Below are 22,285 nucleotides of genomic sequence, written 5' to 3' on the forward strand. Positions count from 1 at the left end.
AAACAACAAACTTGGCATAGCAGCTTTTTGAAAGCCTCCTGAAATGTTCATTCTTACATACTCTGTTAGAACAGATTTGTCAAATATGACTTCCCATTCATAATTTATGTTGTCTTTGACCAATCCTATTATTTTTTTTAAGTTCCCTGTTCTTCCTCAATTATGGATTCGAGTATTTTCCCTCCTATATTTCACTCTTTTGTGTTGCCTACAAGGAATACTGCCATGTTCTGCTTCCTATGTTCATTCCGAGGACAAACATCAAATCCATAAAACTGGTTAACAGGTAACTTCCACAGTTTAGAAGCAAATTTTATGGCAATCCAGAACAAAAATCATTTCAAATCTTTCTAAACAAATCAAAAACTTTCTGATCTTCATCATAAAAATCATCATGCTCATCTGGATTTTGGGTTCACTCTGACAGCAACAGGCAATATTAGAAATCTCAACTGAGTTACAAGCAGCTTGCTTATAATCCTATCAGCATTGTTAGGGAGACAACAATTAGTGCTTCAACTAGCAAGGCTGCACTTGAGATGGAATGAACTAACATCATGATTTATACCCTTATACTGTTTAAAAGCAAATTTTAAGATTAATGCTTATAATTTATGCCAATGAATACATTAATTTCATAGAATTCATGCCAAGTTAACAAATGATTGTATTCAATTAACAGCTAAAATGATTAATTCAATCGATTCAATAACTTAAATTTTGCTTGTAATAAGGATATTAAACAATGAAAAGACAAGGTGATTGAATACAGTGCTTTTTTCACAACTATACAATATTTAGTTTATGAATACAATTCATTACTCAGGCCATTCATGCCAATGAAGGCAAGAACATTATAATTAATGAAGGATGTGATAAAGTTTAAGGGAATGGGGGATTCTCAGATCCCTGTAAACAATGAATTAAGTACTGACTAGGTCTGTGACTGCAATGTGTTTGAGTAATGTCTCACAGCTGCCTTCTTTGGAGCAAGATGATTAAAGTTCGCCCAGATCCACATAGATGTCTCTGGGCTTTTCACACCTTTTGATTTTGACAAAAAGCAGTACCTGATGGAAATTAGACAGAACATTCCTTTCTTAACTAAAGCATAAACTTAACGGATGTTCTTATCTTTGTAATTAAGTTGTGGCTCCAGCAAACCAGATAGAACATTTGTTTCTTTAATTAAGGTGGCTGGAGAGTCAAACAAATTGATTGTACTATTGTATCAATAGTCCATTGACTTGGCTGGAATGCTTATCAAACGGATTGTTCTCTGTATCAATAGCCAATTGACTTGACCGGAATAGTTATCAAACTGATTGTTCTTCTGTATTGGTGGCCTTATAACTTCTGAAAATTCTGACATCGGGCAGTGAACTTGTAGAACCACCAGGGAGATGAGGAAGGGTCTCTCCCTGATGTCGAGTCCAAGTTCACTCGCCGGCTGAGCTCGAAGAAATAAACGGGTGAAAAGATAAGTAATGATCTTTTTGTGCTGTCATTATTTGATCCAGCAAAGTTGTGTCTACAGATGGAAGGAGAAAAGTTGATTCAGTCCTTCAAGGAGAGCTCTTTAATTAAGTTTATATATGGTCTTTTTAATAATGGCCAGCCCAACACTTTTTTGAGGACTGAAGTTGAATATTAATTAAAGCATTTACAGTATAACTCTTAACAATTTTCCATGCAGAGGGGAAACACAGCACAAGTATGGGATCTTATTTTGACTTGAGCAACTTAATTATCTGCAGAGATTCTGTCTGTAGTTATGTTAGATACTACATAATTAACTATGTTACAATCACATTAAAACATTCCCCCACTTGATCAAGTTTGATTTCACCAATTCCAAGTCCAAATTGAAATCAGGAAACTACTACTGCTGTAGTCAAGGTTGGAACAACCCATTGACAGAAGCCTGGGATAAATGTAATTTGTCATTTGTCTATTCTCCACATTCTTAGCAAGAAGTTTTCAACTCCTCACATTATCTTTGCAGATTAGAAGGAATATCTTTTTACTAGCTGAATGTGTGAAGACTCAGCTTCTTCTAATTCAAGTTATAAGTTTCCAAAGGTCTTAATTTAGCAAAATGCTCTCAGGTTTTCTTTTCCCACCAAACCCAATATGAAGTACAACAAATGCAAAACAATATTTACTTGGATAGATTCTGAGGTGCCGCACATTTCACCCCCTTATAATTCAGTGAAAGTGATTTCACATTTTTTTCTTCCACAATATATCCAAGCTGCAAAGTTTCATATTAACAATGAATTCTATCTTCATTATCCTATTATTTCTAGGTAATTTAAAGCACATCGAATCGAGTACTGCAATGAGAGGAATAAAAAGGACATAAAATTTGCTCCCTCAGTGTAAAGCCCAAGTCTCTGCTCTGCACTGCACTTCCAATGGGTACAGCAGAATGGAACATGTTGCTTAAATTCACTATTGAATTGCTTGTTGTTCAGCTAAGCAGCGTTCAGTACCTAGAGCACAGGTAGAAATATGCTTTAACTTCTGGAGGTCCCACAAGGGACATGCTGCATAGAACCAGTAAGAGCAATAATTTACAAAAAAAATTATTGAAAATATCTAAAAACCAAATCTGCTTATGCTGGAATTTCAAGCACAACATACAAAATGCTGGAGGAACTCAGCAGGCTAGGCAGCATCTATGGAAAAAAGTACAGTCAACGTTTAGGGCCAAGACCCTTTGGCAGGACTGAAACATAGAAACAGAAAACCTACAGCACAATACAGGCCCTTTGGCCCACAGAGTTGTGCTGAACATGTCCCTACCTTAGAAATTACTAGGCTTACCTATAGCCCTGTATTTTACTAAGCTCCATGTACCTATCTAAAAGTCTCTTAAAAGACCCTATAGTATCCGCCTCCACCACTGTTGCCGGCAGCCCATTCCACACACTCACCACTCTCTGAGTAAAAAATTTACCCCTGACATCTCCTCTGTACCTGCTCCCTAGCACCTTAAACCTGTGACCTCTTGTGGCAACCATTTCAGCCCTTGGAAAAAGCCTCTGACTATCTACACAAGCAATGCCTCTCATCATCTTATACACCTCTATCAGGTCACCTCTCATCCTCCGTTACTCCAAGGAGAAAAGGCCAAGTTTACTCAACTTAATCTCATAAGGCATGCTCCCAAATCCAGGCAACATCCCTGTAAATCTCCTCTGCACCCTTTCAATGGCTTTCACATCCTTCCTGTAGTGAGGCGACCAGAACTGAGCACAGTACTCCAAGTGTAGTCCTATAAAGCTGCAACATTACCTCTTGGCTCCTGAATTCAATTCCATGATTGAAGGCCAATACACTGTATGCCTTAACCACAGAGTCAACCTGCGCAGCTGCTTTGAGTGTCTGATGGATTCGGACCCCAAGATCCCCCTGATCCTCCACACCGCCAAGAGTCTTACCATTAATACTATATTCTGCCATCATATTTGACCTACCAAAATGAACCACTGCACACTTATCTGGGTTAACTCCATCTGCCACTTCTCAGCCCAGTTTTGCATCCTATCAATGTTCCTCCACACTATTCACAATGTCCCCAACCTTGGTGTCATCAGCAAACTTATAAAAATCACGAAGAGTAGGGGTCCCAGAACAGATTCCTAAAGCACACCACTGGTCATCGACCTCCATGCAGAATTAAACCTGTCTACAACCACTCTTTGCCTTCTCTGGGCAATCCAGTTCTGGATACACAAAGTAATGTTCCCTTGGATCCCATGCTTCCTTACTCTCTCAATAAGCCTTGCATGGGGTACCTTATCAAATGTCTTGCTGAAATCCATATACACTACATCTATGTCTCTACCTTCATCAATGCGTTTAGTCACATCCTCAAAAAATTCAATTAGGCTCGTAAGGCATGACCTGCCCTTGGCAAAGCCATGCTGATTATTCCTATTCATATTATACTTCTCCAAACGTTCATAAATCCTGCCTCTCAGGATCTTCTCCAACAACTTACCAACCACTGAGGTAAGACTCACTGGTCTATAATTTCCTGGGCTATCTCTACTCCCTTTCTTGAATAAAGGAACAACATCCGCAACCCTCTAATCCTCCAGACCCTCTCCAGTCTCCATTGATGATGCAAAGATCATCGCCAGAGGCTCAGCAATCTCCTCCCTCGCCTCCTACAGTAGCCTGGGATACATCTCATCCAGACCCGGCGACTTATCCAACTTGATGCTTTCCAAAAGCTCCAGCACATCCTCTTTCTTAATATCTACATGCTCAAGCTTTTCAGTCTGCTGCAAGTCATCACTACAATCACCAAGATCGTTTTCCATAGTGAATATTGAAGTATTCATTAAGTACATCTGCTATTTCCTCCGGTTCTATACATACTTCTCCACTGTCACACTTGATAGTTCCTATTCTTTCACATCTTATCCTCTTGTTCTTCACATACTTATAAAATGCCTTCGGGTTTTCCTTAATCCTACCCGCCAAGGCCTTCTCATGGCCCCTTCTGGCTCTCCTAATTTCCTTCTTAAGCTCCTTCCTATTAGCCTTATAATCTTCCAGATCTCTAACATTACCCAGCTCTCTGAACCTTTTGTAAGTTTTTCTTTTCTTCTTGACTAGATTTATTACAGCCTTTGTACACCACGGTTCCTGTACCCTACCATAACTTCCCTGTCTCACTGAAACATACCTATGCAGAACTCCACACAAATATCCCCTGAATATTTGCCAAATTTCTTTCATACTTTTCCCTGAGAACATCTGTTTCCAATTTAAGCCTCCAATTTCCTGCCTGATAGCCTCATAATTCCCCTTACTTCAATTAAATGCTTTTCTAACTCAGGGGCCCCCAACCTTTTTTGCACCGCAGACCGGTTTAATACTGACAATATTCTTGCGGACCGGCTGACTGGTGGGGGGGGGGGGGGGGGTGTTCAAGTAGGGTTAAACTCACCTCAACATGTCTTTTACAGTTAGGGTTGCCAACTTTCTCACTCCCAAATAAGGGACAAGAGTAGCAGTTAAATCCCGGGACACTTTACCCCAGGAAAGACTACGATGACCATGAAGCCTTGCGCAGACACCTGTGTGTGCATGCGCATATGTGCTGATTTTTTTTTTCCCACAAATCGGTTTTGCCTTCATCTTCCTGACTATACTGTACATACATTATTTCTACTTTATATAGGCTGTGTATTTATCATATCATTCCTGTTTTTACTATATGTTAGTGTTATTTATTTTCGGTTTTATGTGTTATTTGTTATGATTTGGTAGGTTATTTTTTGGGTCTGGGAACGCTCAAAAATGTTTCCCTTATAAATTAATGGTAATTGCTTCTTCACTTTACGCTATTTTGGCACGAAAGGTTTCAAAGGAACGCTCTACCTTAGCGGGGGAAGTACGGGACAAGGGCGGTCCTGTATGGGACAAACCAATTTAATCCAATATATGAGATGTCCCGGCAAATACGGGACAGTTGGCAACCCTATGTTCAAGTTCAACAGTGCGTGACAGGGAATGAGGAAAGGTGCAGCTGACTCATATTGTTTCCTCACGGCCCTGTAGCACATGCTTTGTGGTCCGGTACCGGTCCGTGGCCCGGTGATTGGGGACCATTGTCGAACTTGTCTAACATCTTTTCTAACTTCTAACTTTTCTAACTTGACTGGAGGAAAAAAAAAAGGAGTAGGTTTAAAAGGTGAGGGAGGAGAGACAGAAACACAAGCTGATAGGTGAAAGCAACACTCACAACATGCTGGAGGAACTCAGCAGGTTGGGCCTTCCCTCTACAGTCCTGATGAAGGGTTCCGGCCCAAAACGTCGACTGATCTTTTCCACGGATGTTGCCTGACCTGCTGAGTTCCTCCAGTGTGTTGTGGGTGTTGCTTTGACCCCAGCATCTGCAGATTATTTTGTGTTAGCTGACAGGTGAAACTGGGAGGGGGAGGAATGAAGTAAAGACCTGGGAAGTTAAATGGTGAAAGAGATACAGGGCTGGAGAAGTTGGTGGGGGGGGGGGGGGGTGGTCCGATAGGAGAGAACAGAAGTCCATGGAAAACAGAAAAGAACCTTCAGCTCTCTCCTATCAGAAGTCCCCCTTTTTCTTTCTTCCATGGCCTTTTGTTCTATCAGGCTTCGGGTGAGGCTTTTCATTCGAGAACGAAGGAGATGTTCTCCTTTTTCAAAGAAAGGGGCTTTCCTTCCTCCACCATCAACACTGTCCTCAACAGCATCTCATCTATTTCACACGCATCTGCTCCTACCCCATCCTCCCACTACCCTACCAGGCTCCTCTTGTCCTCAACCTACTATCCTATAAGCCCTCGTGTCCAACAAATAATTCTCTGGAACTTCTGCCAGCTCCAACGGGATCCCACCAGAAAGCACATCTTTCCCTCTCCCCACCCCCACGCCCACTTTCTGCTTTCCACAGGGAATGCTCCCCACGTGACTCCCTTCTCCATTCATCCCTCCTGGCACTTATCCTTGCAAACAGAACAAGTGCTACACCTGTCCCTACACCTCCTCCTCACTACCATCCAGGGCACCAAACAGTGTTCCAGTTGACGCAACACTTCACCTGTGAGTCTGTTGAGGTTATATACTGTGTCTGGTGTTCCCAGTGTGGCCTCCTGTATATCGGTGAGACCCGAAATAGATTGGGAGACCATTTCGCCGAGAACCGCTCCATCCGCCAGAAGCAGCAGGATCTCCCAGCTCCACCCATTTTAATTCCACTTCCCATTCCGATTCTGATATGTCAATCCATGGCCTCCACTACTGTCGAGGAGCCACACTCAAGTTGGAGGAACAACACCTTCTATTCTGTCTGGGAAGTCTCCAACCTGATGGCATGAACACTAATTTCTTAAACTTCCGGTAATGCCTCCCCTCTACACCATTCCTCATCCCCGTTTCCCTCTCTCACCTAATCTCCTTGCCTGCCCATTGCCTCCTTCTGGTGCTCCTCCCCCCTTTCTTCCATGGCCTTATGTCTTCTCCTATCGGACTCCCCCTTCTCCAGCCTGTATCTCTTTCACCAATAAACTTCCAGCTCTTTACTTCATTCCTCCCGCTCCCGGTTTCACCTATCAACTTGTGTTTCTCTCTCCCTCCCCCAGCTTTTAAATCTACTACTCATCTTTTTTTCTCCAGTCCTGCCGAAGGGTCTCGGCCTGAAACGTCAACTGTACTTTTTTCTCCCCCATAGATACTGCCTGGTCTGCTGAGTTCCTCCAGCATTTTGTGTGCATTGTTGAAAATAACTGCACATTTGCTTTATTGTTCTGTACAAACTTTCACTGCACATTCTTAAACTGGCATTTGACCAGCTTGTGGGCACAAATTAATTCAATAGAGTTAGGGTTGTAATGCCATTGGATTTGGTGATCGTGAAGTTCTAAACTCAAAAAAGACCTTAAGCCTATGGGATATAAAGAGCCACGAGTACTCCCACTAAGGGGAGATTATACTGTAACTACACAATGTTCAAAGACCAGTTTACTTCCCTGTTTATTCTCCAATGTACGTTTGGATGCCAATACTCACTATTCGAGTGGTAGATTCCCTCCAAAGAGAAGATACTTCCAGTTAACAAAGTAGTTTAAAATATAGTTCATTTATTTTCAGTGATACACGTTTAAATCCAAACAACAATCTTAATACACATTTAAACCTCTTAGGATTTCTATCTTAAACGTTTCCAAATTACAAAGCATTTCCAAGACACAAAGCATAAACCATTTTTTAAAATGTAAAGCACAGAGGGTAAAGGGTTTCCAAAACACAGATACAGTTTCTGTAAATTAAAAAGACATACCAAGGAGTTGCAGATGGACAAGTCATCCATTGCAGAAAATGAAGCTGAAGGAATAGATTCTAACTCACTCCATGTTTCTTGATGTTCCTTACCACTTTCCTAATAAGCCTGAACTGTTCTCTACATTTATACTTTCTACCACTTGGATGACTTCATGCGCATATGATATTTCCTCAGATAACCTTTTAACATAAATAGTCTAAAAGCTTCTAAAAGCTTCTTGGAGACATAGTTGCACAATTAATGCTATGAAACTAATTTACCTCAGTGCATGAAACTCCCAACAATAAACACATCAGTTATTGAATTGCTAAATAATATTATCCATCTGTTATATAAGCTCCCTTGAACTAAGCAACTTAGTCAACTTGTCTGTTTCAAAACAAGTCAAATTAAACAACCTATTGTCTTATAATATACCTCTGAGCAGCAATAAGCAGGTGCAATGAGTAGCATCTGTTTTTACAGACAGAGCATCTGTTTGCAAAGCTGTTCTATAAACATTACTTGGTTTAACTTCAAGCTGATTACTGCTTTCTATTTACATTTTAAGATATGAAGACCAACTCTCATTTACAACCAGAAACTAAACAAACTGTTAGTTGTAAGTTTACTTGCATCTGATTTTGATCTTACATGTTTCAGCTGCTGTGCTTAGAGTGCTGAGATTAGCAAAAAACCAAGGAGTAAATATCCATCACAGGACTAGGAAAATATTATGCAAGGGATGGCTGGCAATTTGTACAACTTATTTACCTTTGGAACACTGGATGGGTAAGAAGAATGTATACCAGTTGCATCAGTGTTTGATATTGAACTACGTATACAGGTGTCCCCCGCTTTTCGAACGTTCACTTTATGAAACCTCACTGTTACGAAAGACCTACATTAGTTCCCTGTTTTCGCTAACAGGTGTTTTCACTGTTACAAAAAAAAGCAGTGCGCGCCCCAAGCAGCCGCTCTCCCCCGGATTCGGAACAGCATTCTCGCCGGCATTGCTTAAACACGTGCCTGTGAGCATCTGTTAGCAAGATGAGTTCTAAGGTATCGGAAAACCCTGAAAGAGCTCGTAAGGGTGTTACACTTACCGTAAAACTAGACATAATTAAGTGTTTCGATCACGGTGAATGAAGTAAGGACAAAGTGAGTTTGGCTTGTGGAAGTTGACAAAGATGATGCTGAAGAGGTTTTGGCATCCCATGACCAAGAACTGATAGATGAAGAGCTGATGCAACTGGAAGAGGAAAGGATAACAATCGAAATCTCAGTGTCCCACCACCCCAAACCCCGGGTCGCAGACAGATACCGATTCGCGAAGAATGTAGCGGTAGCCGGGAGGCACCCAGCATGTCTTTAAGAAAAAAGCCGAAATAAACAAGGTAATTAATTAGGTGCCACCCGGCATGTAAATGTCGGCCCAGATCAGAAGTGATTCGCCGGGCAGCACCTAATTAATTAGCTTGTTTATTTCGGCTTTTTTCTTAAAGATGTGCTGGGTGCCTCCAGGCAACCGCTGGACTCCTGCATGCTTCACGGATCGGTATCGGTTTGCTGCCCGGAGAGTGGGGGCCACTGCACCACCCCAACCTCCGACTCAGCCTAACACACCATCATCAGTGTGCTCAGCGCTGTCCCAATTCCGGTAAGTGATACTACATTACACATACATTATTTCTACTTTATATAGGCTGTGTATTTTTATGTGCTATTTGGTATGATTTGGCAGCTTCATAGCTTAAAGGTTCCTGGAGAGCGCTCGCGTGAGATTTTCGCGCAGAGAACAGTGCAGGCAATCGTTGTGAAGAAGAATTTCTAATTTATATAGGCTGTGTATTTATCATATCATTCCTGCTTTTACTATATGTTACTGTTATTTTAGGTTTTATGTGTTACTTGGCATGATTTGGTAGGTTATTTTTGAGTCTGCGAACACTCACAAATTTTTCCCATATAAATAAATGGTAATTGCTTCTTCGCTTTACGACATTCTGGCTTACGAACCGTTTCATAGGAACGCTCTACCTTCGGATGGCGGGGGAAATCTGTACAACCAAAAGCAAGATTTAAACTTCCTGCCACCTATCGATGCCGGTGGCTAATCATCTTCCTCCTGTGTGTCATCCTCCTCAGACATGTTCACAGATGATGTGAACTCCGTACTTTGCTCCCTAGCAAGTTCAAATTATGTGTTTCTATGAAGTGGAACATATAATAACTGATCATCAGAACCATTCAGCAAATATCAGCATGTGAATATTGAGAATAACTTCCATTTTAATCTGAGCATCAGAAGCATATTGTAACTCCTAACAACAAGTGTATTTGTAGGAAATTCGAATGGTTTGTCCTTTGATAGAAAACATCTGCTAAAAGATAACTTTCTCCTTAGCGACACACACAAAATGCTGGAGAAACTCAGCAGGCCAGACAGCATCTCTGAAAAAGACACTGTCTGAAAAAGACGAAATAGTCGATGTTTCGGGCTGTGATCCTTCATCAGGACTGAAAAGGAAGGGGAAAGAAGTCAGATTAAGGTGGTGGAGGGGGCGAAGAGAGGAAGAATTTCAAAGTGGCAGGCGATAAGAGAACCTGTAAGGGGGAGGAGGTGAAGTAAAAGGCTGGTAAGTTGATTGGCGAAAGTGATACAGGGCTGGAGAAGGGGTAATTTGATAGAAGAGGGCAGAAGACCATGGAAGAAAAGGAAAGGGGGAGGGGAACCAGATGGAGGTGACGGGCAGGTAAAAAGAGAAGGTATAAAAAGGAAACAAGAATAGGGAATGGTGGAGGAAAGGTGACTTTCTCCTTGCTCAACATGGGAATCAGAAATTACCAGTAGTTTACAAACCAACCACAATTTGTTTTTAAATTTTGGCCTCCAATGCCCCCAGCAAGTAATAGACACAAATGTAAGTAATCACTCATTCTGACTGGTATCAAGATATTGCCAGCTTGATTTACACATATAGAATATAAAAAATTGGAGAGCTTTGGCCACTCTGAAAACCACTGGTAACTTGTGGCCACCAGGAATAGCACAGAAAGTCCTGTTCTAAGTACTGTTTTTTTTTACAGTCAAAGAGACTGAAGATTGTCACATCATGTGATGGAAACAATTTGAGCCCCTGAAACAAAAAAACATAACAAAGTAGAAAGGTGCTTCTGCCCCTCAGGCCTTCTCTACAAGTCATAAGAACATGGCTGATCTTTTAGCTCAACATCTTTTTCCTGTTCAATCCCTGTATCCTTTGATTCCTCTAATATTCAAAAGTGTATTGAGCTCAGCTTTTAATTAAATTAAAGACCGTGAAGCCAAGGAATCAATGCTTTTCTGACACATCAAGAAAAAAAATCAGCTTTTTCCTGTGTCATTGGTAGCATCCCCTGCAAGCTTCACCCCTCTGCTTTCCAGCTGCAGGCCTCTCAGCAATAAATCACTGATATTACTCCCATCCAAGATCTAATTTAAGACAGTCATGGTGCAAGTCAGTCAAGGTATCAGCCATCCTGACATAATTAAAACAGCCAGATCCAGACCGCAAGCCCTACCAAAGTACTGTGATGAACTCTTTTCTAGTCATAATGAGAAAGCAGTTGTGAATCTTTATTGTATTTCAGTCAGCCTCTTCATCTGCCAATATTCTCATGTGGCTTTCAGTGGCAAATTGCTGGAAGCCCAGGAAACTTCAAAATGTGATGTTTGGTTTAAAAAAACTGATAAAGTATTATTCCAATTGAGCAGCTATCATATGCTGAAAGGTAACCCACCATCTTGATGTACTGCATGCAATCTTATCTACTTAAGTTAAAAGTCAAAGGTGATGGTTTAGAGCCAGTATGCAATGCACTTGCAGTTTTATTAGCTTTAACACAAACTTGAAACTATATATACCTCTAGAATGAAGATTCAGATCATTACTCCAGAATTTCATCTACCAGGTTAATCAGTACAACTGTATTTTCATAGCTCTGTTGGTGAATTCAATTTAGCAAAAATTTCACTTGATAATGCATATAATATTATATCCAGCAGACACTATGGTGAATTGTTAGTTGGTTTGGAATAAACATTTCAATGTTTTGTTTCAGAATGCACTTGAGTAGCCTCCAACCTGATAGCATGAACATCAATTTCTCTCCCCTCCGCTCCCACTCTCTTTTTCTACTCCCCATTCTGGCTGCCCTCTCACCCTTCTTTTAATTACCTTCTAGTGCCCCCCCTTCCTTCCCTTTCTTCAATGGCCCTCTGTCCTCTCCTATCAGTCCTCTTCTTCAGCCCTTTACCTCTTCCAACTATCACCTCCCAGCTTCTTATTTCAGCCCCCCTCCCTCACCCACCCACCTACCCCTCACCTGGTTTCACCTATCACGTGCCAGCTTGTGCTTTTCCTCCTCCCACCTTTTTACTTTGACTTCATCCGCCTTCCTTTCCAGTCATGATTGAGGAAAGGTCTACGTCTGAAATATCGACTCTGTGGCTACCGCCTGACTTCCTCTAGCACTGTGTGAGAAACTCAGAAACCATTTGTTGATGGCAAACAAAGAATGTCCACTGTCGTGAAATCCATTAAAAAATGAAAAGTCCACATTCAGTAAGCAATGCATTTGATATAGTTTTTATTTTGAACTTGACAATACGAGAGAGAAATATTGCAAGTCTTTGTCCATTAAGAGGAACTTTTGATGATGAATTATGAGGATTCGAAAGAAATATTACAGGGAGATTTTTGTTGTTGAGTTATGAATGATACTTCCCCTTGTACTTTTATAACTTAGCAAGTAAAATCTCCAAGGTTTCTTTTCATTAAAATATGGATTATTCAAACACTTCTTAACGTAATGATTAATTAGAGCTTGCGTGTACCAGGATGATGAACTTTCTTTCTATAGGATTTTCTTTAATGATGGCATGTTTGCTAAAAACAGATCCTTGGAGCAAATGTTGAAAACTATGAATGACAACCAAAAAAAAGTACATTATTTCTACAATTCACTGTTATTTTAGATTTTTTGTTTCTATCCCTATTACTTTCACTCTGGCTAATCCTTAGCTCTATTCTACTGAGTCTGAAGGCAAAAATCTGAAGAGCTGTGATGGCCAATTTAGCATCAGATATAGCCAGACAGTTAAAGCACCTAGAAGCTGTGTCTCATCACAAAACCACACTACTTCAAGATTAACTATGATACTATCCTTCTTGTGGTCATCTTAGCGTCCAAATTCCACCGCATACTCTCGGAGTGAAAAGCTTGTTGACTTTATTATTAAATATGTAACCAATTGCTCTTTTCCCTTTACAGTTTTTTTTTGAGCCCATTATGCCCGAATTCTAATATCCCCTTGTACCCAAGTTTCTGGTGTTCTCTAACTTATCTTTACAAATTTAATTTTGACTCCTATGTCCTGCTCTCTGAATCTACTCCTATTAAACTAATAACCATGGAAGTTTATTTCCTCCCCACCTCACACATACACACATTAGTCTATCTTGTTAATAGATCTCCCTCTCTCTAAACTGAGCTCTCTCTAAATTTACAAACTCTCTGGAAGTGCAACCCAAAATCAAACCTCCCTTTTATCTACAAAATCACTGCACATTTCTTTACCCTCCCTGACCTACAAACAATGGCTTCTTCCTCCACACTTGCACTGATATTATTTTACCTTTTTATACATTTCCAATACTATTCTATATAGTTTACATTCTAGAGGACTTAAATATAAAAGCAATAATATAATACTGAGGCTGCATACTTGGTCAGAACAAATATTGTAAGTAGTTCTGGTACCCTTATCTAAGAAGGTATGTGCTGGCTCTAGAGGGGGTCCAGTGGAGGTTCAGGGGAATGATTGTGGGAATGAAACAGTTAACATATGAGGAGTACGTGATGTTGGTGGGTGTGTACTTGCTGGAGTTTAGAAGAACAAGGGGCTAGGAATCTCACTGAAACATATCAAATATTGAAAAGCTGAGATAGAGTGGATATGGAATGGATATTTCCTACAGTGGGAGAGTCTAGGACCAGAGGACACAGCCTTAGAGTAGGATGTCCCTTTAGAACAGTGATAAGAAGGAAATTATTAAGTCAGAGGGTGGTGAGTTTGTGGAATCATTGCCTCAGAAGGCTGTGGAAGCCGTAATTGGGCATCTTTAAAAGGGAGGTTGATAGGTTTTGATTAGTAAAGGTGTCAAATGTCAGAGGGAGAAGGCTGGAGAATGGGGCTGAGAGGGATAATACAGAAATCAGCCATGATGAAATAGCGGAGCAGACTGGATGGGCTGAATGGCCTAATTCTGCTCATATGTCTTATGGTCTTGTATACTAGATGCTCCATGACGCCCTCCCTTATTTCTCATCTACACATTTCCCAAGCAACATCATATAAAATTATGTTTTCAGTTTCCATTTGATGGTATCAGCTTTACATTATGACTACTGCTTTTGACCCCTCTATAGTCCAAATTCCAGAACTGGATGAGTAACCAACAGACTGAAGCTCCATTCCCTGGACTCTGTCTGAACTCCTTTCCCTAGCAATTAAATTAAAACTCTGTGGCATTTAACCAGTGTTAAGGTCTAGGTCTCATAGCTGTATCATAGGACCACCTCTTTCCACTTTCATAATGTATTCAGTGACCACTTTATTAGGTAAAACCAGTATCTAATAAAGATGGTGCATTTATTATTTCAATAATATGAATAATCTTGTACATACATTGGTTGATCAAGTATTCTTGTTTAAATAATTCATTACAGGTTACATGTGCAAGTACATGAATTGCATGTCAACACGCTATCATGTGATATGTGCGCACCTTGCTTAAAATAAGACACAATTAGACTTGCATTTCAGAGTCCTGTGGCTTCCTTTTAATTAGTTTAATGCTTTGAAGTTACATAATATAACAATGGTGATGAAATATTTTTAAAAACAACCCATATGACTACTGACCATTGAAACAGTGAGGAACGGGGAGTTAGAAAAAAAAACAGTGCAGGACGTGCAGAGACTGTCCAATTTAAAAAACGGCAGTAAACAGCATAGTGAGTACCAGGTGATAATAATCATAAATAAAAAGAGCAGAAATAGCTATCTACATCAGACTGATACACTTGATTCTATAAGAGATAGCTGGCTCATGTATTCCGAGCTAATTGAACAGTATTTTGAAACAAATGAAATAGCCAATGAGATACAAGTACCAATTTTGCTAAGTGCATTGTGTTTAAAGGCATACAGTTTGTTTCATAGTTTGACTCTTCCAATCAAAGCAGCAGAAATGAGCTTTGCTGATATTGTCAAGAAATGTAGGAATATTTAGAACTGAGGCAACTATTGACTGCAGAACACTTTAGGCTTCATAAGCAGAAGCAAAAAGAAGGGGAGTCAATTTCAGCATGCATAGCTAAACTGAACAGATCATCTGAACATTGTCAATTCAGTAATGGGTTTAATGCTGTACTGAGAGTTCAAAATTTCATTTTAATATTAAAGAGTATGCAAAATACAACTAAGGTTTGTCCTCTCCAGATGGCCATGAAATATAGAAAAACCATAGCAGTGGTTGAAAGAAAGATATCAATTCTGCCCCCCCCCACACAAGAAGAAAGAAAAACAAAAACTTGCAAACCTCAACGCCTCCCTTGCACAAAAGCAAAAAGATCACCCAAACCCATACTCCCATCCCATCAATCAGCAACAAGATAGAATGTGCGAGAACACAAAAAAAACTGAAACTGTGGAATCTTATAGGAAAGCACTTTTTTAAAAAATGGCTCCTAACTACGTTTGTACTTACATTTAAAAAAGCAGTTGAAATCACTGTTTTAATGGAATCTGCAGACAGAGACACAATTGAGTTGCAGTTAGGAATGAAAGTGACCATGAGCAAAACTGCAACATCGAAACAGAAACCGGCCTGGTTGAATGAATTGTGGCAACGGGCCACATAGACCAGACTAATGCAGGTTTAAAGGTGAAACTTAGAGAAAATGCAACAAAGCAGGACATACAAAGGCCGGGCAGTCTAAAATAAATGGTCTACATAGAGACGAGAAAAAGCTAAAAATTCAAGTTGCAGTTTCAAAAAGAACACTAATCAGCATGGCATAGATGAAAAATCTGACACAGGACTGAGTACCCTTGAGATTTACAATGTGAAAACTAACAACAGACAAGCAATAGGGCTTACACCAGAAGTTAATAGCAAATTAATTAAAATGGAATTGGACACTGGTTCAGCTGTTACAGTTGTTCCACAAAATGGTTCAGCTGTTTCAGTCATTCCACAAAATGAGTTTGAACACCATTTCAAAGATGAATCTGAAGCCTGCAGATATTCAACTAAGAACTTATACTGGAGAAGAGAGAACTCCTGTGGGAATGTAATCCATGACAGTGAAATACAACAATCAACAAGCCACATTGTGGTAAAAACAGGAAAACCAGCACTGTGAGGATGTGATTGGCTGAGACAACAACTTGGTGGATGGATCTCCAAACATTTACATGCCACATCCATCCACCATTTACATGTCACATCCCCTGCAAAACAGCCAACTGGAAGTGAATTAAGAAAGGTACTGGATGATGCCACAACTGTCTCCGTGCTATACACCATAAACCGTTGCCCAATGGAGGGCAAACAGGTGTTTGTGCCAACTTTTGTAACTCTGGTTGGAAAGCATATAGCTTATTGGACTAAGAATGACTATGCTGCTCAGAGGAATCATGAAAGTGATGAAAACAGTGGTTCGACTACAACAGTTTTTACAGGCAACGTATCTGAGAAAGTTTCTGATGTTAATCAGACAGTTACTTACAAAATGTGGCTTAGTTATAGCTGGTTGAGAAAATTGCAAGATGAATGGAAGATCAAAAAGAAAGGAGCCAATGGAGATACAAAAGCAAAGGATTCGGCAGATGATGTTGTGAATGAGGAAACCAAGAAGAGGGATCAGATCATAAAGGGAGCATCAGAAGGATTAATAAGAGAATACACCAGTGAATTCAATGCACGCTCCCAAGATCAAGATGCACCAACTAAAAGGAAGGTGTCAAGAGCTATCAAGACCACTTCTTGCAGTCTCAGAGTCAATTTGTACAATCACCATGGAGAAGGCCCCAGAACCCAAGATTGTTTCACAGCCACAAGTCTCACCAGCCAAGTAGAGTGATTCCCTTTGTCAGGTAACATGTTATACCACAAGAGTAAGAAACTTTCCACAACGATTAAATCTTTTGGCCTGAATGGGACAATTTAAAATTTACTATGCTGTGGATGCCTGTATATAGTAGTTATATTATATAATATACCGTGTATATAGTTGAGATGTATTCTCTATTGTGTTGGAGTTTGTAGCTAAGCAAGAAGTTGTGTATTTAATATTTCAATAACATTTGAGTAATTGTGTGTATGTATATATCTTTATCATGTTCATTTAAATAATTCATTACCAGTTATATGTACAAATAAGTGAATTGCATGCGTGCATTTTTTAAAGTAAAACACAAAGTTAGACTCACATTTTGGAGTCCTGCATCTTCCTTTGAATTAGTTTAATGTTTTGAAATTTCAAAACATAACAAAAGTGACCACTAAGTACAAGTCTGTTGTCTTCTGCTGCTGTAGCCCATGCATCTCAAGGATTGATGCATTGTGTTCAGAGATGCTCTTCGGCACAACACTGTTGTAACGCATGGTTATCAGAGTTAATTGTCACCTTCCTGGCAACTTGAACCAGTCGGGCCATTCTCCTTTGACCTCTCCTATTAATAAGGCATTTTTGCCCATTGGGCTGCCATTCACTGCTTTTTTTTGCATCACTCTTTGTAAACTCTAGATCAGGGGTTCCCAGCCTTTTTATGCCATGAACCCCTACGGTTAACTGAAGGGTCTATGGACCCCAGGTTGGGAACCTCTGCTCTGGAGATGATTGTGCATGAAAACCCCAAGAGATCAGCAGTTTCTGAGATCCTCAACCCACCCCATCTGGCAATAACAATCATTCCATGGTGAAAGCCACTTAGATCATATTTCTTCCCCATTCTAATGACCGGTCTGAATAACAATTGAACCTTTTGATCATGTCTGCATTGAGCTGCTGCCACATAATTGACTTATTAGTTATAAGAATTAACCAACAGGTGTATAGGTATACCTAATAAAGTGGCCACTAAGTGTATAGCAAGAAACAGACTTTTCATCAGCTCATCTGCCACACAACCCTCAATCATGTCTACCTCCAGTCTGACTATTCAATACTTTCCGTGATAATCTCCATTATTCCACACTATAATATTGAGTCAACAAAACTACACAGCCTGTTGCATTTATCTGTCTTCTTCAAGCATTGCCTCAAAATTTAAGGTTCTTGTTTTCAAACCTTCGGGGCACACGGTGGTGCAGCTGCTGCCTCACTGCTTCAATTCATCACCAGTGCTTTCTGTCTGATCTCCCAATAACTTGTACGAGTTTCCTCCTGCATCCCAAAGACATCAGTTAAATAGCCACTGTAAATTGCCCAAGAAAAAAAATGGAAGGAGCTCATGGGGAGAATTATAAAAGGAAATATTGTGGATGGGTACTTTGTGATTGGCACAAAGTTGGTATCTAAAGAGCATGTTTCCATGCTGTACAACTTTCTCTTGCCTTATCGATGAGTTTCAGCATATTGATGCAACTACAAAGGCATGACCGTGGCTACATTTCACTCGGAGTTTGAGGAGATTTGATATGTCACGAAAAACACTTGCAAATTTCTACAGCTGTGTTGTGGAGAGCATTCTAACTGGCTGCCTCACTGTCTGGTATGAGAAGGCAGCTTCTGCACAGGATTGAAGTAAGCTGCTGAGAGTTGTAAACTTAGTCTGCTCCATCATGGGCACCAGCCTCCGCAGTATCCAGGACATCTTCAAGGAGCGATACCTCAAAAAAGCAGTGCCCGTCATTAAGGATCCCCATCACCCAGATCATGCTGTTCTCATTGCTACCACCAGGGAGGTGGTGAAGAAGCCCGAAAGCACACACTCAATGATTCAGGAGCAGCTTCTTCTCCTTTGCCATCCAATTTCTAAATGGATATTGAATCCATGAACAATACCCCACTACCTTTTTGTTACTAATTTTGCACTACTTGTTTAATATATACAAACATTGTACTTACTGTAATTCTTTTTATCTATTATGTATTGCATTGTACTACTACCACAAAGACAACAAATTTCAGACTGATATTAAACCTGATTCTGATTCCATGCCAGCAGGAAGAACTAGGACTAATTACTTTGTGCCCCCACTCCCAGCCCCTGGGTTTACAAATCAGTGGAACTGGAGTTTGAGGTCTAGTGACTGGACCCCAAATATCAACGAATCCAGAGTTCAAGGCCTGGTGTTTGATGATCAGCGTTCCTGGGTTTGATGCCGAGGACCTGGCCCGAGGGTCGAATCAGAAGTCCGTTAGTCAAGGCCCACTGGTTGGAGCCCTGGATAGCTGAAGACCCAATGCCTGAGTGTCTGAGTCCAAGTCAGAGTCTGAAGAAGATGGCCTGTCTTCGGGTTAAATGATTATGCATATTTGTTGGTGGGAGGGAGGAACCATACTGGTTTTGCTGTTGTTGTGTTCTGCGTTGTTCAGCCACGCATTGTGGGCATGCTATGTTGTTGTCACTGAATACTTGCGGGCTGCCCCCAGTACACCTTGGGTATGTTGGCTGTTAATGCAAACGATGCATTTCACTGTACACATGATCAATTAATTTCAAACCTGAATCTCATTCAGGCTCAGAAGCCTCTGACTTCTCTGCTCCCCCAATTCTAGCACCTTGAGCATCCCCTATAACTAACAGATCCCCAAACGTCCCCAATTTGACATATATCATTTAACATGCTTTAAAAATCTTTTGTGGCAAACCTTTTCGTCACAATTCTAATATCCTCTTAGACAGGTCTGTTTCAATTGATCACAATTATTTATATGAAGTGCCTGAGGACATTCTGCTAATAACTCTGGCATAAAATGGAAGCAGTGGCTATTTTTCTTATTGCTTGCTTATTCCTTTTCTGAGTACTTACTGTTATCAGTAACAAATGTCTAAATAACACTTTTGTTCTAAAAGCTATTGTATCATACACTGTATACCTACCTGTAATTGACATTTCTTCTCCAATTTTGCGTCAAATATAATTTAAGTAAAAAACAGGGTATTGCACGTGATCTAGTTTAAATACGTTCCATAATGCACTACATGGTAGTACAGTATTTATACATATCAAGTATAGCTTCGATCAGTCAGTTGAGATTCAGCTTAATAAAATACAACTAACCAATGATCTTCCCCTTCCTATGCAGAAATAAGAGTTAATATCTAAACTCACAGTTATAGTATTAAATATATTTGAAAATAACCTAATACCCCACAAATAACACTATTGTTTATTCCCACTTGCTGCATCTTATTTGATCCCCAACAACGTAAGCTTACACAAAGTACAAAACACTACATTTAAAACAAATATTACTTAAGACACTCCTTAGAAAAAAATAACAAACGAATGTTTCTGTACAAGTCGTTACAAATTTACAAGCGTAATCTGTTTAATTAAATATTGCGCGATGTTATATTTATTTCTGGTCAATGTAAGAATATTAAACACCCATCTTTTGCAATACTTAAGACGAAGTAAATCTTTTCCACTTCCTAAATCATAGGGAATAAAAAAAACAATTATAAAAAGTAAAAGTTAAAGAACTGTTAAATACATCTGCATATTCTCTACCCATAAATATAGACCAACGGACAGCAATATGTTGCCGGAAAAAAAATTAAATCAATCACATCCTCTCTTGCTGAAGAAAGCCATCATTCATCTGATCTGCATACAATGCCCAAAGTTCAATCATACCTGAAACAGTATTTGTAATGGAAAGCAAACAGCATTTTTACAATAAAAAATCTTTTCAAATCTCACATACATCTATATTGTTCTAAAAGTGGCCCAAACCTACGCGGATCAAATAAATAATTTAAAAACAATGTGATACGAGCACACGAATGAAATAATTTTATTCTTCGCCATTTTGCGTGATTTTTAATTTTTAAAAAATTAGATATGTCCCGCCCCCTCAAAATAAAAATCCCACGATCGCTAGAGCGAAGCGGCAGAGAGAGAAAAACCCATCCCAAGGAGATCCGACACCATCATATGTTACACAAGGGCCGGCGGAGTGGGGGGGGGGCAAAGACCTCCTCACCCACTCTCACCACATCCTAAACAGCCAGAAACATAGCGTTTATTTGCTCTTTAATCAAACATCGTTCAAATAATAGCATAAAGAAAACACCAATCCAGAAAATTGTAACCCACGAACCGCAGAAAACGTAAAGCAATGGTGTGTGTGTGTGTGTGTGTATACAAGAGATCAACAACCATTCCAACCCTACACGAGCATACAGAACTATATGAATGGTCAGCTGCTCCAAAAGGAAACTCGTATCGTTTATGAAAGCAAACATTTCAAGCACACGCTCACAGCATTTAAACACATGCATACCCTTTGGGTAAATATTATAAAGGGAGTGGGAAGGGAAGGGGGAAATAATCATTCGCAACAACCTGTAAAACAGATAGGAATAATTATTAAAAATAGAACAAAAACATCGGTGAAAGCCAATCAAGGCCTTAAACCGAGATGAAATAAATGTATATTTTAAACAGCTAATTAGAACGTATTTTTAAAACTTCAATTTATTTTTCTTCACCCAATAAACACAAGCAAAATGCACTAATGAGCAGTAACAGCAGTAGCAACCTGAAAATAACATATTGCAAACCCCCACGGGTGGAACCATTGGAGGAAAGAGCAGACCACGCACTACAGTTTAAATATTAACAGCTTATTATTCAGATCCACCATTTCTATGAGTAAGAAAAGGGGAGAAGACGGTAAAAGACACAGAGCTGTAGAGACCAGCTGACGGTGCTGCAGGGTGCAAAATGCTCTCAGTAGCAACAGATATATAATAATACTAATAATATTCACCTCGGTTGCTGTTGTTGTGAGCAGCTGTTGGTGGGTAACAGTCGCCAGGACTACGGTGACTACGGCGCTTTATTCACAAGGCAACAGTTGCTATAACTCAAGCCAGCGCTGCAACCGCGCTTGATGGCAGGAAGTGGAACCGGCGCGTCACTGACGCAGCGAGCACCGGCGTGACCGTGAGGCGGGACGCCGCGACGCCGGGAGCGGGCGAAACTGGAGCTGCGGGGAAAGGAGGAGGATGATAATGAGAGTGGGAGGAGGAGGGTGGGGGTGAGGAGTAGAAGGAGAGTGAGGAAGAGGAGGAGAGTGAGGGGGAGGAGGGTGGGTGAGGAAGGGGTGAGGGGGAGGAGGAGGGTGGGTGAAGAGGAGGGGAGGGGGAGGGGGAGGGGGAGGGGGGGAGGAGTAGAA

The 22,285-nt window shown here is 40.3% G+C and overlaps 1 protein-coding gene across 7 annotated transcripts in view; it reads right to left on the reverse strand.

Moving 5' to 3' along the window:
• Positions 1 to 22,042, reverse strand: part of LOC140211695 (transcription factor RFX3-like) — a 329,720-nt gene extending 307,678 nt beyond the window's left edge. For 6 of the 7 annotated variants that reach the window (XM_072281765.1, XM_072281764.1, XM_072281762.1 and 3 more), the window contains exon 1: positions 21,878 to 22,042. The gene's annotated coding sequence lies outside the window, so the exon portion shown is untranslated. Of the gene's footprint in view, positions 1 to 15,633; positions 15,674 to 21,877 lie in introns of those variants that run through there. The other variant, XM_072281760.1, reaches the window with a different exon arrangement.
• Between the last annotated feature and the right edge of the window lie 243 nt (positions 22,043 to 22,285).

The sequence above is a fragment of the Mobula birostris genome, chromosome 17 (genome assembly GCF_030028105.1).
Source record: "Mobula birostris isolate sMobBir1 chromosome 17, sMobBir1.hap1, whole genome shotgun sequence".
NCBI lineage: Eukaryota > Metazoa > Chordata > Chondrichthyes > Myliobatiformes > Myliobatidae > Mobula > Mobula birostris.